Here is a 19,429-nt window from a genome sequence, read left to right as displayed (position 1 = left end):
CATTGAAGTTGATCATTTAAATTGCATTTGTCTAATATACATACATGCTAATATAGCAAAACAATTTACATAGTTATACGCTAATATAGCATAATCTAAAATTGCTATAACTACAATTTAACAACTACATGTAATATGCATTTGGAGAATATTTGATTATACCACCTTATTTAAGGTTAAATATCCGATGGTTAAGACACATAGACAAAAACAAATGTAAATCTCTATGTGAAAGTCGATATGATGTGGAATATTATTAATAAAAAATTTGGTTGTAGCTAAAACTCACTAAGATGAACAAAGCTGTCAGGAGTCACATGAACGTTTAAAAGTACTGATGTTCACAGACTTCCTTAGCTGATATGGTAAATCATTCCAAGTGCTGATTGCGCATGTACCAAAAGTAAAATAATGTTTGTATTATTTTGTGTGTTAATTAGACACATACACGAATGAATACCTATATTTTGTTAAACTTTTGTTTATGCTCTTTCGGTGATTTTACGTTACCGTTATGATATAATTCATGATATCAAATCTCTTTTCATTTCACAGTTTAAACATCCTTTTGTTGCACTTCTAAATCCTGATGAACAATTTCTTGCATTATTCTATTCTTTTTTAATTCCTAGACTGATAAAGTTAAAGCAGACGTTATCATCTAATATTATTTAAATAGGGGCTTAGAAATTATCAATAGAAAGGCTTAAAGACTCACTTAAGTTGTCATGGATTCGAAGGCTTCTTCAGACCACATCTTATCTAAATTATTTTAAACATTAGGTTGATATTGATTAACTAGTTACAGTAAAACAAGTTATAATGAATCTCTGTGGACAAACAGTTCCCCAGATCACTTTACACATATTGTAGGCATCTCATGTGAATTACCTTTGACAGAGGATGAAAAGTACTGTTACATGTATAACCATTAATTCCTTATGCCTCCCGTGGCATTGCCTCACTTTTGGCCTTGAGTTGAGCGTTCGCCCCTGTGAGGAAAGCTCTGGGTTCTGTCCCCTGGCCGAGACACACCGAAGTCTAAAAAAGTGGTAGTTTCTGCTCCTGCTTAGCGCTCAACATACGGGGGATGGGACGACTGGTTCGATGTGGTATAACGATGTCTTGATATGGAAATTTAATTTAAAGATTTAAGTTAAAGTAAGCTATATATAGTATGATTGACCAGTGTTAATATTCTTCAGACACATATTTCAGAAATACATTTGATACGTCGTGTATATGTCCCCAGGCCATAACATGACAGATTTGTCAGTTTTACATGTCCGATTAAATGTTAGTGTCTGGTCAGATGTGACATATACATGTGATATGTAATAACCTTAATATGTTGTATTGACAAGTATTTCAATGTCGTATCTATTCTGACAAACTTGTACACGTATGCACATATTCACATAGGTTATAAAAAGGCCTGACAGAGAGAGTCTTAGGGAGTCTTAGAGAGTCTCAGGTCTGCATCACTCCCTCGGGAGTACGGTCCCACTTGGGATTCAAGATGCTTACACGTATATTGTAAGTTGAACTGTATATTGAAATCTAAATATGCATCACAGGATGAAATAAAATGTCGACAGAAATTTGGAGTCCTCATTTCATATGTTTACTACGTTTACATTGTTATGTATGACACTAAATACATGTAGTTATGAGATAAGGGAGATAACTCCTATAGCTTTTTTTATCAATACATCCTATAAAGGTCATATCATTAATCTAGGTTATAGAACTTTCTAGAATATAATCATGTATAAACAAATATGTTTGTAAACATGTTGATTTTAAGTAGAGATCTAGAATGATCTATTTCCAGAAAGTTATGTGTGTTTATTTGTTTACTGCTTTTAGTTAGATATTTCTAGAAGTAGAAGGTTCTCCAATATTCTTGAATTAGGTTTTAGCTATATATACTCCAGCTGTCCAAGGCTAATCAGAACTGTAATGAGACCTGTGATAAGACATATCAAGAATTGTACAGCGCCATATAAATGATTCTATTGGAGAGCTATTGTGACTTTATCTGTGGATTATTACAACACTTTGTGTGGATTTATTCATAATTGCCTGGAACTTTACAAATCATCTGTGGACATTCATTTTCCTCGTGGATTTTTGATTATTGTTAATTTGAAACCTGGAAGGATCCAGGATTATGCCAGGACATTACGCATACAGATAAGTAACACTTTAAAATCATCGTACTACTCTTGTACCACCACCAATTACTTTAGACATTGTAAACCATCTCTGAGTATAATATTGTTATATATAATTAAATTTTGTGTTTTGAATTTAGCTGCTGGTTTCCTCCATTTCTGTTATTCTGGGTCATAACAACATACTATAATGTATGTTGTTCAAATGAAGTTCTCCTTTCACTATGTTTTCATTATCAATTATGTTTTATGATGTATATATTTCATTTTCAAAATATTGGAAATGATGTGGAAGAGTATGTTATTCTTATTCTCATTTTAAAATCTTAATATCATGGTATGCTATTTACACACATATGTTGTTTGTGCAAAAGTTTTGAAATTCTTTAATATAGGATATAATTGTCATAATTTATAATGACAATAATATAGAGTATGGAAATGTTAAATATTTAGAAAATTTCATAATATATTATACCAATTTATAGCTAAATTGTTATAATTTATAACATGGACACGAATGTGCCATTATATGGAAATGTTAAATATTTAGAAAATTAACTTTATGTATAATTCAATGAATACACTTAGTCTATTATAGTTACACATGTATAGCCTTAGACATCAGGTCGCAGTGACCAGACGGTTATAGACGGTTATTCAACAGATGCCTTGTAGCTATCATGACCAAGTCATCAGGTTTCGATACACTATTACTTAAGTGCGTATTCGTGACAAGAAGTGGTCAGATTACTTTAGAAGGATATGTACTCTGACATTTATTATAAAACTGATTGATGTTGAATGTCCATGTATCCCTATATAAACCAAGATTTCACAAGTTAACGGGGTCGCTCTTAAGGACTCCACGAATAAACACCAGAAGCTACCAACACGTGTTTGAGTCCTACATATACACACCACTACAGAACATACAACCAAACTACAGAACTTCTACATTTCATTGGTGCTGTGGTGTCTTGATATGGAAATTTAATTTTACTTTTGTAGCATTATGATTTCAAATTTTAACTAATTTGAAATCATATATGAGTAAAGGGCGAATGTGGTGTAACGATGTCTTGATATGGAAATTTAATTTAAAGATTTAAGTTAAAGTAAGCTATATATAGTATGATTGACCAGTGTTAATATTCTTCAGGCACATATTTCAGAAATACATTTGATACGTCGTGTATATGTCCCCAGGCCATAACATGACAGATTTGTTAGTTTAACATGTCCGATTAAATGTTAGTGTCTGGTCAGATGTGACATATACATGTAATATGTAATAACCTTAATATGTTGTATTGACAAGTATTTCCATGTCGTATCCATTCTGACAAACTTGTACACGTATGCACATATTCACATAGGTTATAAAAAGGCCTGACAGAGAGAGTCTTAGGGAGTCTTAGAGAGTCTCAGGTCTGCACGGCTCCCTCGGGAGTACGGTCCCACTTGGGATTCAATATGCTAGGCACGGCATGATTCTGTATTTCACGTATATTGTTAGTTGAACTGTATATTATATTGTAAAATGTACCACAGCAGAATAAAACGTCGACAAAACATTGCAGTCCTTCTTCAATTACAACACAACATCGACATGAACCTCTCGGACGATGTACCAACAACCCACATCAAGCCATCATCATATACCATCAAACGTTAAAATATTATAGTCAGTATAATGTGGCCGGTGGGGTCTGTTACTTTGGTGTCGTCGGCGGCATGCTTCAATGATACAGCACTAAAAAAGGGCAACAGTTCCACTATACAAGAAAGCACAACATGAATATACCGCAGTCTCCCATAACACGCACCTCGCACATCATATACGCAATACACCGCATACATGGGAGGCCGTGCCTACATGACCATGCTGTTAATATGACGTTAATTAATCAAACAAACAAACATCCTTGTAAACTTGCCCATAAAAATGTAGTTATCCATTCCTAGTAGATGTTTATAAAGATTGATTGTATTTCAATTTTCTAATTGATACGGCTAGTCATTTAGATGAACTCTATTAGCGGCAGGGACTATATGGATATAATGTTAAAATGCTATCTTCGACTGATAATTATATAGTGAAAACTAAACAAACAATATCATAGAGTGTTTTCCCTCTATAAACTATAGTAAATTTGAGCCCAACCTTAGAGGAAAATCTGACCCCAGAACCAAAAAATGTACAACTTTCGTAGATGACATTACGACGTTTCAATATTATATGAAGAGTATTTGGTTCCATCAAATCGTTTGAATTCGGAAGATTTTTAAAATTAGTCGTCAATTTGGATATCATGTTTTAATGCTATCTCAGGCTAATAATTCTAACCAAGTTAGACTCATTTCTATAATTTCTTGTTAATAAATAACGTCCTATTAACAGTCAGGGTCTTGTAAGGACGGGCTCCCAGTTATGCGGTGAGCAGCGTGTATGAGGTGCATGGTGCATGTTTTGGATGATTGAGGTATATCGTGTTGTGTCTTCTTATATTGTGAAACTCTTGGCCTTTTTATAGTGTTAGAACACTGAAACATGCCGCTAAAGTCACCAAGCAACACACCCATCCGTTCACATTATACTTATAACGGGCGTACCAGTCGTCCCACTTCCTTAATGCTGAGTGTTATGCAGGAGTAGAACTTTGGTGTGACTCGGCCAAGGGACAGAACTTAGAGGAGTGAGTGCTCTACAGCATAAAAGTATCCATAATAACATTTCTGTCTTCATAGTCACATATAATATCGTTCAATGCCCCATGTAAGGTAAATGTCGCTACACCAGATCACGTGATATCGTCCAGCCAGTCCTATGGTAGTCGGTCACGTGATGTTATCCCCGGTCTCCTCTGCCTGATTCACGTGTACTAAAGTGAAGAACAAAGCACTTTAATAATGAGAAACAGTAACCGAGTAACAGTGAATATATAGATACAAAAACTGTACTAATTATAGAGTTACTGTGAATGTATGATTATACGATTGCATGACAATTTGTTTTATAATAGTTGCCAACTTTTGTTTTACAAGAAGTGTTTGGGTGTGTTTAATTTTTTTTCAAAAGCTATGCGCCAAAACGACGTCAACACATTTGGACGTTGCCCTTCAGGAGTTTGTATTTTATCTTTTGATGTTGGTGATGAACGGCAGAATTTGCATTAAAAAAAAAATCCGGTCATACAATCACTTACCAATACTTTTCACATTGATAATTACTAATCAGTATATGAGCGTACCACCCATTTAATCGATTACCTTCAAAACTTCAAACAATATACCGAGCGTAAATGATTGTCCTCAGATTACCAGACCAAATGGTCAGGAGTCGCCTGAGGAATTTCTAAAACATACACGGAACGAAAATCTATATTAAAATATTTTGTATATAAAGTTAGAATTACCATTCACACCTTTATAAATAATGCCTATAATAAGAGAGTGTATAGGTATACATTTCAAATAAATACAACATACTTTGTACACTGTCACAGTTCCGTCATCAAACCCCAGCCACACATCATTATCTGTCGTCATGGTGATGGACCACGGTAAATAGTCCTGTGTCGGTAGTATGGTAGTCATGGGGACACAGTCTCTGGACAACAGCTGGACACTCCTACTGTAGGCCTCACAGATAATGATACCATCTAATGAGTCGAAGATGAAGTCAGTGATGGCATAATTAGTATCCGGTTTGTAGGTTGTAGTATTAAACTTCTCCTCCCCCGACACGAACTTGCCGTTACCTAGATACCGTAACCTTAACGTCAGGTCTGTATTCAGTAAAGAACCAGGTGGGTGTTGTCCTTGTCTGTAACATTAATCACCCCAACAACGTCACCGTTGGTCCTCACTCTCCCAAGGCAGGTAAACAGGACATCTCCTCGTCTGTCATGACTAGCGCGCCCTTTCTCCTGTCCCTGGGCAGAGTATCGGACCAATACTCTCTCACTGTCGGCGGTGACGTTGTAGTCTATCTGATCCATCAGTGTTACGTAGAGGTCACCACCAGGTGACATGCAGATGGACAGAGGGTACAAATTTCCAGTAGAGAACAGTGAGGTGACTTTCCAGTCGACAGTGTGACTTGTTTAATATCTCTATCACCACGTCCACATATCAATAGTGTGTTGTCATTAACAATAGTCATACCAGTCACAGCAGAGTTGAATTTCACAGTTTTCTCTTTGTGTCCATGTTTATCTGTAAGAGATATCTCCCATTGATCGCGACACTTTATCAAAGATTTACCTAGACAACTACAACAAATCTGAGTAACAGTCCTAGATGTTGAGTGTTGAAATGACGTAACCGGGACCAGTTCTCTCCCTTGGCGGATGACATTACCGAGAAAATCGGACCCTTTGTAAGTTGACAGGGACATACCTGTTGCCATCTGAGCTCCCTGTAATGAAGCTAGTTCCTCCATTTCGACGGCAGTCCCCCCAAACATCAGTTTCAACTGTCTATCATTCACCTTCCCTGAAGTAAAATCGATGGTCACTAATTTAGGAAGCGGATTCCGTGTCCCGTCTGTATCTTCTAGTTTTTGTGAATCGTTTATCACTTTGATGTCGTCATTTTCGTCAATTACACGCTTTACTTGGTCGCGTTGTTGTTTAACTTTTTCTTGTTTCTCTGACACCTTGTCAATGTTGCGTTGTAGTTGAATACAGTTATTTTGCGTCTCGGCCTCGTATTGAGATTTTAGACTCTCGGCCATCTTGGTAGCAGCGTCGATGATTTCTTCCTTTTGTTTATTGATTAGCTTTACTCTTTCCTTCTGATCATCTTCTTGCTGTGTTTTTAGTTTCATCATCTCATTTATATCCGATTTTAAACTCGAAGCAAATCGACTGTATTCGTCTTTTTTCAATTTTAATTCTAATTTGATGTTGCTTGCAACTTTAGCCAGTTTATGAAACACATGTGTCTGGTGTGACTCGTCCGTCATACATTCCACACATACCAGAGTGGTTCCACACGTGGCACATACCGAAATTATCGGAGAACCCGGATGTTTAGGACAATCCATTATCAATTATTCTGAAACGGTAAAATAGTAAAATATATGAATGAATTTAGTCAGAAAAAAAGATATTTCATAGATCGTGACATTTCGTATGTGGGTATTTTTTGGGCATTGGTATTTTCGCAATGTCGCGGGAAATTACTATGCTTTCGCAAATTGATCCGTGAAGTAATGAGTGATAGCATTTGTGCGTTCCATTTGTGGTTTCGTACCAGTACGGATGTGCTGTATCTGTAATGGAACTCGTTTTTGACGCGTACCATTGTATCCAAGATGTATTGCATTTGTCAACAAAATTTCCTTTTAGACGAAAACAACCTGCAATTGATTTATAACAAATTTGATTTACGTGTTGTCGATTTATTGTCGAGTTGTCTATGTATGTAAACAATGGATAACACTCGCTATATTGAGTGCTAATGAAAATAATTGTGTGCATGTGTTTGTAGCTAGATGAAGATATTTGATAGCAATTTCTTCATCGAGAGTTGTCAAAGTATTTTTTCTTTGAATTATGAATTTCAATAATTTGTTTATTATATGATAATCGTGTAATAATGGTCTGGTCGTGCCGTCTGGTTAGTACGCAGTAATCGTCATTTGTTAATTTTAAGGTCACTTGAACCGCTAAGGCCTAATAGTTCGAAGGACCTTTAATCCGAAAATTAGAAAATATTGCAATTTATATAGTTGTTTTACTTCATGTAAATTGATAGTTTGACATAAACTATAGTTTCACAATAAATTGTGATAAATACATTTTTCGGCAATTCTCTAAAGTTATTTAATTGCAAACTTCTATGGACTTCAAGTTGTGATTTCTTCATTGAGCATTGCATGATAAAAAATACATCAAAATTATCAAAAAAAATCATAAAAACAAAGAAATATCTTACATTTTATAAGATGTCACATAAATATGCATTTTATGAATTATCTTACAAATATATGCCTAATGTAAAGCTTATGTCCCCTGTAATTTGACTGCATTAGGGATAACATGGCTGCATGAATGGATGTTATATATCACCAATTCTAACCTGTATATATGTTTGAAATATGTATTTCACGACTTATTTTTGTTTTTCCTTCTTCTTCCTTTTACTTGTTTATGGTTCGCATAATGGTAATTTCTGGGAAACTAATAACCAGGATTGCAATGTACATATACATTCTTTCATATCGGATACGTTTACGTACATGTATGGCAAGATTATGCTTTTTTCACAATTTTTAAAATTAGTCACATTTCGCTTTTTGTCGATGACCCAAGCCATTTGTGATAAATGTAGCGTTAGTGTAGTGCAATAAACCGTGGGTCACTGAAGATGGTGTCAATCTAGAGTTACACATATCTTAGCAAGTTTACTACTGAGTCTTGTAATTAAAGTCTGTACATTTATATCTGTTATCGGACTATCATACTTTCGGACTAATGGGCCTTAGGACTAACGGTCGTTCGGACTAACGGACGTTCAGATTAACAGGCCTTCGGACTATTAAGCCTTAAGGACAAGGTGGTCACCCAGGCCGGTAACCTATCGACATCACTTTTATTTGTCGTCTATCACCATAAACATAACAATTCCATCATCTTCTCAACTGGTCCGAATTCAACTAAACCTGTTAGGGAACATGTTTAGGATAAGGTAAAGTGTAAAAATCAAGCGGCTGATCTCAACAGGGTAGCAGATCTACATATATATGTAGATATTTGAAAAATATTATAATTTTGCCACGCCTAGGAATCAAAGTTCAATATACGCTATTCGGATAATATATACATTTATCCTGCAACTGTTCCACATACTGACCGATAACTACTGCCGGATAAACTTGTGCTTTATCCGTCAATACGATCACGTGAATTTGTTCCATATCTGTCGGAACTTTTTCTAACTTGACCCAGAACTTGAACCTTCCGGTGAATGGAACGTCATTCAGTCCCGCTAAAACGTGACGTCACATTCACCGGAATGACGTCATTTTTACGCTATCGAAAATCTCGTATGGTGGTGTCGTCTTTTTCTTGGCTCATGGCAAAGGTATGTATTGCAAAATAATTCTTTAATAGGTATTTATTGTTTTTTGAGTATTTTCATTTTGTTTGAGCGATGTATCATACTGAATAGAATTACGGATACTGTTTGTGAATGCGCTTATTTATTTCCCACGGCAGTAAACAGGAGTACACTCTCATACGGTTTAGTGAATGAATCTTTATCTCCGCATCAAAGGAGAGTCTCGCTTCGAAAGAAACCAAGTAAATAACTGTCAATTTGCTTTCGTTTGAATGCCATAATGGTTGCAGGATAAACAGAATACACGGTTAGTATCTTACAATACAAGGTTTATTTTGGTGCTCGACACGGAAAGCCGAGATGACTCGGCAAAGCCTCGTCATCTTGGCTTTCCTAAGTCTCGCACCAAAGTAAACCTTGAATTGTAAGATACTAACCATGTAGGCATATTCTCTATGTACCTATAGCATAGATGTTGTATGGTGGCTGGGAACATTTTGTTTTATTAATTACCCGATATTATGTATTGATTGGTTAAGTTATATGTGCCGTAACTGGGCATGCAATTTTTTCTTCAGGAAACTATTGAAAACCATAAAGTTTTTTTAAGGTGTGATAATCATTCAAATGGTCAGAAAACAATGTACGATGCCTTGTAAACATTATTTACAAGTCAGAATGTATGCCTTATGTATGTTAAGATAAATGCATACCTGCAGTAATCACTTTATAATTTCTTATTATTTTATAAAAATGTTAAACGAAATTGCAGACCACATCTTGGCTTCATAGCCTGATCGCATACGTACTGTCAAAATCATTTTCAGTTCTTATTCATACTTGTAAATGTAATTTTCAAAAGGTTGATGGTGAATAAAATATCCAAAAGCTCTTGAGTCGTGAGTATGAAAATTACGGCACATATATCAAGCTTAAAAGACCAACTATCTTTCCGAAACGAAGAATTCAATTCGCGTTTGCTTCTTACTTGTTTTCATTTTCATAATATGAATTAACAAGAATTCCACGGAAGTGGATGTGTCGCCTGCACAGCATCACAAAAAATAGTTATTTACAGTTGAAAATATTGTTAATAATTTAGGTGAAGAAATCAAATATTGATGGATTTTGAAAAGTATCGAACCCATCTAAGATCTCATTAATATAAAGCAATATACCAAATTTGGTTAGAATCGGACAATCAATACTAATGTTTTCAAGCGGAAGCCATGTTTCGACTATTTTAAGGTCCCGTCACAAATGTAGCGTAGGGTCACCGACAAAAAGAGAAATGTGACTAATTTAAAAAATTGTGAAAAAAAACATAATCTTGTATGAAAGAGTGTATATGTACACTGCAATCCTGGTTATTAATTTCCCAGAAATGACCATTATGCGAACCATTTTCATCATTGAAAAAGGGGAGAATAAACAAGTAAAAGGAAGAAGAAGGAAACACAAAAATAAGTCGTGAAATACATATTTCATACATGTATGCAGATTAGAATGTGTGATATATATCATCCATTCATGCAGCCATGTTATCCCTAATGCAACCAAATTACAGTAGACATAAGCTTTACATTAGGCGTATGTTTGTAAGATAATTCATAAAATGTATATTTATATAATTATGGCATCTTATAAAATGTAAGATATTTTCTTTCTCTTTATGATTTTTTTATTTATAATTTTGATGTATTTATCATGCAATGCTCATTGAAGAAATCACAACTTGCCGTCCATAGAAATTTGCAGTTAAATTAAATAATTTTAAAGAATTGTCGAAAAATGTATTTCACAATTTATTGAAAACATGTCAAACTATCAATTTACACGAAGTAAAACAACTACATAAATTGCAATAATTTCTAATTTTCGGATAAACGGGCCTTCGAACTATTATTCTCCCGAATTCGTCCTAATATTGGCGCGGTGGCAGGGAGTTTCGTACTCACACCTTCTCATCAACAAACAGATGAACATTTGAACAGTGGGAGACGGGTAATTATTGCGTATTTGATTTATACCTGGTCGCAAACGTGTGTAATAGCGTAACTCATCTCGCCCCAAAAATGGCGAATAACCTTGTTTATGGAGGAAAATTTACTTCGGAGGGACATGGGCATCACCCATCACGAAAACTGGTGGTGTTCACGACTGCGCATACCAATGATTGCATACACCGAACTAAAATGATCGGTATTGTATATTCAACCATTTTTCACAGTGGAAACAGAGAACACATTGATTGATAGGTTATTTTACAGGATTCTGTCTATCATACGACCGTTCTAACGAACTACAATTTAACATTCAGCCAAACAAGGTCCTGTTCCATACCCAGGTCTGTTTCTTGCGTGAAAATCGCGTGGTTTTTCGTCAGTAGATTTTTATTTGAGTGAGGACAGTAATTCTTATCGTTTTCTTGCATTTATAGAAATTGCAATCATTTTGTCACCGAAACGCAATATCTACAAGAGTGTTTCATGAAGCATATAAGAGACATGAGAGACTTCCAAGTCCCGGCTGACACCTTAAGCGGAACTTTCGACGCCATATTTGCTTCGCATACCAAGACACGCACGTCCGACCCCCTGAATTTGCCGAGCACAACCTTTGACCGTTAAAAAGGGGTCCGCGGTGGCCTAGTGGTTAAGATGCCACGACATATTACAACAAGCCCTCCACCTATGGGACCCGGGTTCGAATCCCATGTGGCGCAGTTGCCAGGTACTGGTCGGTGGTTTATCTCCTGGTGCTTTCCTCCACCAACAAACCTGGCACGTCTTTACTGGCTGTTAATAGGACGTTAAACTAATAAAACCAAACCTGTTGACCGTTAACGGTGTTCTCTGTAGTTTCTTTTTGCGGGGGTCGCACATGTAGAGAACATTATGATCAAAAACTTCAGTCGAGTATTTTTCCGTTAAAATATCCATAAAGTGAGTCCAATTTAGAGTCGTTATCAATCTATATGTATCATGTCAATAGAAGTATAATACTGTGCACCCTGTGATTTATCATTATATGAGAAATATAAGGATATATGAATTTTCTTGATAAAGCTATCCTACGGTAATTTACCGTTCAGTTGACAACTTTACATGTCATGGATTTTTTTGAAATTTTGAACATAGGTTTCCTCTATATACCAGTTTTTACTTAATGCTGACATCATTTAAATCTTAGCCAATCGGAGGTCTCCTTTTATGGCCGTTGCAATCAATATTGTCAAAGGTGTTACCATGATATTTAGCATCTTAAATAATAACTGTACACTAATTTTCACTTACATCGGACTCTGGAATCATACACTGGAAATGTATAGCTAGGTATACTAACAAAGTAGTGGTCCGTTGCTATCTGCACTATCTATTTTCAAGTCACTCAAAAACTGTTTCTCCGGATTTTAAATTTGAAACTAATTTCCACATAGAAGGAAATGTCATGGCAGTATTTCAATGGGGAGTATTTCAAATTTCCACATAGATAGAAAATGTCATAGCAGTATTTTTAATCGGGAGTACAATTGTGGACAAAATTCCTTACAGGGCGAAATGAGTTAACAAAGAGCAATGTTCCGTTTTCGTTTTTTCTAAAAGGTGTTAATTTTTCGTAAAAATTACTATTTCAAACAAAATATTCCGTTAAAAATCTAAAAGAAAAGATATAAATATAAAGTATATGATCTACTCAAATGATTTATGAATAAAAATGCAGAATATTTAACAAAAGCTAAACTATTTTAGTATGTTTGTGAAGGCAGTTTTAATGAATACGAAGAATTAAGTCTCCTTGGGTCTTTTCAAAATCACAAAAGGAAAAAGTAGTGTCATTTTTAAAGAAACATCTAGTGGTACATTCGATATGCAAAGTGTCAAGAAAATTGGACTGTGGGCATTTTAACAATAGCTTGAACACCACCTTTCCATCATATTGTGTTGATGTTGACATTGTGGTGCAAATAATTATAAAATGTTTTGGGGAACAAGAACCAGACGTTGGTGTTCCATTTCGGTAAAAAAGGATATTTCTAAACATAGGTCTCAAAGTTTGGCCATTATTTGGTTTCAAGAGACTGAAAAATATATTGAATATTTAAGCTACAAATGTTCAGTCAAAGTTTGCAGAAATGTACCCTTTTGAAAATGTAATATGGATTTAAGAAATTTAACATTAATTTGATATCACACAAGAAAATTGACAAAGTTTCCCCAATTCACTTCCTGGTCCAGTAACCAACATACACACGTAAACTCTAGCCTTAGATAAGCCGAATTAGTCTAGTTTTGTTCATGTTTGCAGATACTGACATTTAATAACGATAGTTCAAAATTGATCTCTGTCTATGGGGTACCTGTCTATGAACTGGGTATACCCTGTGGTGTAGGTAGAGAGGTACACCTGTTTGATTGGTTATCTTAGTATGAAAGTGTCGTTAGAGGCTTTTAGGGCTTTTCATCCTTTTCACTCGTAGGTGTGCAGTTTTGTTGTTTTTGCAATGTTTCTTATTCTTTTTTTTTCTTTTTTTTTATTTTTCTGCCGTTTTATGGGTGCCGCGATAGTCAAGTAGTTATCAAATCTTGACATATTGCCACAAGTCCTCCACCTGTTCGAATCCCATGTGGGAAAGTTGCCTGGTACTGACCGCTGAGCGTTGGTTTTTCTCCGGGTGCTCCGGTTTTCCTCTACCATCAAATATGGCGTGTCCTCAAATGACCCTGATTGTTAAAGCTGACGTAAAGCTAAACAAATAATTCTTCATATATTCATGAAGTTTGATGAATAAAAGTGATTCATAATATTCATGAAGTTTGATGAATAAAAGTGATTCATAAATGTTCATGAAATATTTTTCCTAAATTATTCATGAAGTTTTAAGTTCATGAATTGCATGAAAATATTCATCAATAATTGAAGAATATTTATGAATTTTATTCATGAATGTTCATGAATTATTCATCAACGTCTCGCAGGGGATAGATTGCAGACTATCTATACCATTTCCCCTCACATTAATAGTTTAATTTAACAAGAGGTTCATGGGCCTTAATGGTCATCTGACTAAAGGCACAATGCATCACCTCAAAGTATATAGTAGTGGCAAACAATATTGGCAATACAAAAGAACTCTTTTAATTGAAGTTAGGGTTCTGATATGCTTGATGAGTTAGACTCATTAACGGTTCATAAAATGTTCTTTTAGGCATATTGACATATAATTCCAATTTATTATGAAACATATGGCAACTACAATATGTGAAGTAATTTATTTCGGTAATAGTTGTATAAGGTAATAACTGCAATTAAGCATAGTTACACCTATTTCTAGTTCAAACTCAATCAGTGAACAAATAAAGTAAAAAAAAATATTGGCATTTAAAAACCACCATTTAGTTGCTAATGTCATTCTATAATAAAGACAACGTCATATAAAATCTTAGCACACTGGTAATATTTGTGATGTTTTGTTACTGATGACAATTGCAGATTGTCACAATGTAAAATAACTGCAAATACACACAGCTATAATTTCATTTTCTATTAACATGATTTCTGAAAATACATGTAAGGAAAAGGAATCATTTCTGTTTATTCATCTGTACTGGATATTTCAATACCATTCCAATGAAATATCATAAAATGGAATAATATTTTTACAGTAGTACTATATAATTGTAACCATATTAGATTTGTAATGATTATGGAATGTACTTATTTATCATAGCAGTCTCATGCAATCATATTGGCAACTAATTCAAAGTACATTAATAAATATTCCCACAGACAGTGCAAATATTAATGCATCACCCAGACTGTTAATTGTTTAACTTCACTAATCATTTATTAGCATTCATATTTACTAATATAAGCTCCTAATTCAAAGGTAAAAATCCATTCATTCCCATGTATTTAGTAAATGCAAATCATGGTATACACGGATTGCTTTCACAAATTTGATATGTAATCAAAAGTTTAATGTCATACTTAATTGAATTTTGTTTCAACATAAATTATTCATCAAACGATAACATTTAAATAGTATATCAACCGTTTATGTAACAACAAGACTCATATAATATTACGTGTGTATATGTCAACTGCACTTGAATATTTTCTTAACGAGACCTGAATATTAAATAGTCAAGATACTGGTGTTACTTCGCGTAATACGGAGTTTAGTATCAATCGTGATAGATTTAGTCATCCTTTGAAATATGAAGTGTGAATACCAAACGAACCAGCAGGATTCACAGATTTCAAATATGTGACGTTCTGACAGATATAAATAATTGATTAAGGAAAAATTCGTAAATATTTGTCAACATAACCTCATTTTCTTGTTGTCTCATGTTATAAGATTAAAGAAAGAATCGATGCTCTCGTAATTTTGCACTTAAATCGTCTCAAATGTGCCCATCTTAGTACGGTATATTTTATAAAGAGAAAAAAACGTCCCATCTTATATCAAGATGTAGTTTAGGTACGCTGAAATGTATTAGGATATAAGTAGACGATAACAATCAAGACAGTATATCCTGGCTGTTCATAGAAAATACAGGAGGGGTATCACTTTGCGCCGTTTTACAGCCACTCAGTGGTAAGCAAAATATTTTGCATGAAGATACATTAGAGGCAGCTGCATATTGTATATTAATCAGAATATCCGCTTTTTTCTGGGCTCATGGTAATTTCGGAGGTCAAAAAGGTGAAAAAAATTCACATCTTAATTGTTAAAGTCCTAATTAATCAAATACTACAAAAGAGATATTTTTTGCAGGTTTTGTATGTAAATATTGGTTAGGGAAGTTCAGTTTAGAAAACCGATGAAAAATTCAGTAGGTCACAACGCACAAAGCATATGAGATGGAAATGTAAAGTCACCAGAAGAAAAAAACATTGACCTGTGGTCAGTACATGGTATATGTAATTGTCCCATATTGGTTTCCAACTCATGACTCAGAGATGGACGGTTATATAGTGGTTTCTATGCCGGGTAATCTTTATAACTCTATGACTGCGCCAATCAATCCCCTATTCTCAATGAGAATACGCTTTAAAAGGTTTATTTGTCACCGTCGGGAATCATACAAAATTGAGCTCACCTACACATTCGTTGATATCATATTGCCGAGCACAACATTTAACCGTTAAAAAGTGATTAAGATGTCCCGACATATTATCACAATCCCCCACCTCTGGGATGCGGTTTCGCATCACATGTGGGGCAGTTGCCAGGTTCTGGTCGTTGGTTTTTCTCCTGGTACTCCGGCTTTCCTCCACTAACAAACCTGGCACGTCTTTACGTGACCCTGGCCGTTAAAAGGAAGTTAAACTAATAAAACCAAACCTATTGACCGTTAACGGTGCTATCTGTAGTTTCCTTTTGCCGCGGTTGTACAATTAGTGAACATTAAATTATGATTAAAAACTTCAGTCGAGTATTTTTCCGTTAACATATTCATGAAGTGAGTCCAATTTAGAGTCGTTATCAATCTTTGTACTCAATTTTATTCGCAAGAAATGCTACGTTACTGGTGTCAAATAACAAATATTGCATACCATCTTTTCATTAAAAACGTTAACTTTGTCTCATGAAAGTACAATCGCCGTATTTGATTTTTAAACCGAGAAAGATTGAAATACAGCTTGGTGTACTAGATTAGCATTTTACACTGTTATATTTTGCAAGTAAAATACAGATGAAATTTGATTTTAGTTCTTATCATGGATATCGGAAACTCCATTTAAAAACAAGGGAAACACAACAGGAATCCTTAATTAAATGGAAATCGAAAAAAGCGAGTGCCCTACACATTCACATGTATATAGATGCATATTTTGGTCATCTTACCCGAAGGGTCAAATACGCTAAAATATTTAAAACGACGCCTTGTGAATAACTAAGAGGCCTAGAGACCTGTTATTGGGCTTGTGACATGCTGGGATGAATGACTACCAAATTTGTTCGGGTGAATGACCTTTATCTTCATTAAATGTCACAGGGGTCAAATAGGCTAAAATCTTTAAACGACATCTTGTAAATCAGTAAGAGGCCTAGAGAATGGGTATTGATTTGTAGCACGGTGGGGATCAAGGGACCTTCATTCATGGTCTAATACATCAAATATATCGGAACCTGAACTTCTAATAAAAGAGTTCTTTTGCATAGCCTTAATTGTTTGCCACTACTATATTCTTTGAGGTGTTGTATTGTTCAAATAGTAAGATGACCGTTAAGGCCCATGGGCCTCTTGTATGTACATGTACATGGTCTTATAGGTCATAAAGAATTAGATGCATTTATTACTTTTGTACAAGTCACGTTAGCGTTACGTTATGTATCATAAGAATCGTGAGACGCGTCTTACTGAAGTTTAAAGGTTATGGAGAATGTACAATTTATAACAAATATTTTCCATAAACTCTAGCCTTAATTATTCCTAGATTGATTAATAAATGAATAGTCAAAAGATGCATATAATCCCAAGTTGAGTATTCTATGTACTATTTAGAGAACGGCATAGTGTCATATACGGCATTGATAATTTGTTGTTTACCAAATACTTAAGATCTGACCTTGAAATGGTTCCCGGTGTCCGATTTTCCGCACTTTTCACTATGGTGCCTATTATTGTGTAGATTGCGAATACAAAAATTGGTTAGTGGTATAGTAGCCTTAAGTGGGGACGTCATTGGAATAACTATTCGAAAAAGTAAAAAATGCACCATAAATTGTTTGCACTTTAAGTCTGCTATTTTACAATATATATCAATAGAAATTGTTGTGAACATTAGATAAAACTTCACTTATGTAATCATGAATAAGTCTGAAAAAGATGATAATGTTTTCCTAATTAATTATACATTTCGAGAAAATTGTAGTATATGCTTGGTGTTTCTAAAAAGGACCTTCCAACAGTTTGTTTTTTAGATGACAATTTTACTGATTTCAGATTTTTGTTGTTGATGTTGACATTGTAGTCCAAGTAATTACAAAACAGTTTTGGTGTACAAGAACTGGACGTTGGTGTTCCACTTCGGTAAAAAATTAAATATAGGCCTCAACGTTTGGCCATTGTTTGGTTTCAAGACTTTGTAAATTATATTTAATATTTAAGCTATACATGTTCAGTCAAACTTTACAGAAATGTACCATTTTGAGATTTTGATACCGATTTAAGAAATTGAACGATAATGTGATATAGTTTTGGACTAAAAAGGGAATCCTGGTATAGAACTTGGGAACAACATATCACAGGCCCCTGGATCCTTTTGATTTTTTTAAAGATAACTTGCAGGTTATCAGTTATAGTATTACAAAAGACACATGTGTTTTGTTTAATTGGTTCGTGGACAAAGTTCAGTGGTAGATGTAACAGCCTTTGGTTACAATTTAGAACTCTGTAACAATTTAAAAGATTGTTGACGGACGGACGGACGGACAGCGATGAATGTCGCGCTTTCGGGACAGATGGGTTATCCATTGTCCTTTGAATTTTTTCCAGAATGTAGCTATTTTCAAAATCAAATTTGTCCTAATAAATAATTTTGCTTAAAATTAGAGTTAAATTTTGTTTGGCCACCGCTCTTCAAGAGACAATTTAAGCCTTTTATTTGAGTACCATCATTTTGTCTGGCAACTGGTTACATGCTTATTTCATAATGGGGAGGGGGACGTGTTGCATGGGGACCCTCTATAGGTTCTGTTCGTTAAGTTGCACTACAGTAAAACATAATAAATTAGAACACCATACTCAATGGTATTTTCATATTATCCACATTTAGTAGCAACTAAACATGTCATTTCATTAAAATCTCTATATAGTGTTATAACGCAAGTGATTATCTACCTGATATGCCGCAGGTTAATCTGTTGAGTTCCAAAGGCTTCGAATATTTTCAGTATCTCCTCGTGATGAAAGTTACAAATAGAATGATCACTAACTGTATCCAGGGGGGGGGGGGGGGGGGGGGGGGGGGGGGGGGGGGGGGGGGTGGGGGGGGGGGGGGGGGGGGGGGGGGGGGGGGGGGGGGGGGGGGGGGGGGGAAAAAAAATCTAATGTCAAATTATAAATACCTTCCCGATGATATATACATGTTCATAAAGGAACAAACGGGAGTAACTAATGCAGATGCCAAGTAACGTCCATGCACAAAAGTAGACCGACTTGTAA

General features: G+C 35.0%; 1 pseudogene; it reads right to left on the bottom strand.

Annotated features, from left to right (window-relative positions):
- Positions 1-5,085: 5,085 nt before the first annotated feature.
- On the bottom strand, positions 5,086-19,209 carry LOC138305540 (uncharacterized; annotated as a pseudogene).
- Positions 19,210-19,429: the final 220 nt, after the last annotated feature.

Source organism: Argopecten irradians, chromosome 13, assembly GCF_041381155.1.
Source record: "Argopecten irradians isolate NY chromosome 13, Ai_NY, whole genome shotgun sequence".
NCBI classification, from domain to species: domain Eukaryota; kingdom Metazoa; phylum Mollusca; class Bivalvia; order Pectinida; family Pectinidae; genus Argopecten; species Argopecten irradians.
This window is presented reverse-complemented; position numbering and strand designations above follow the sequence as displayed.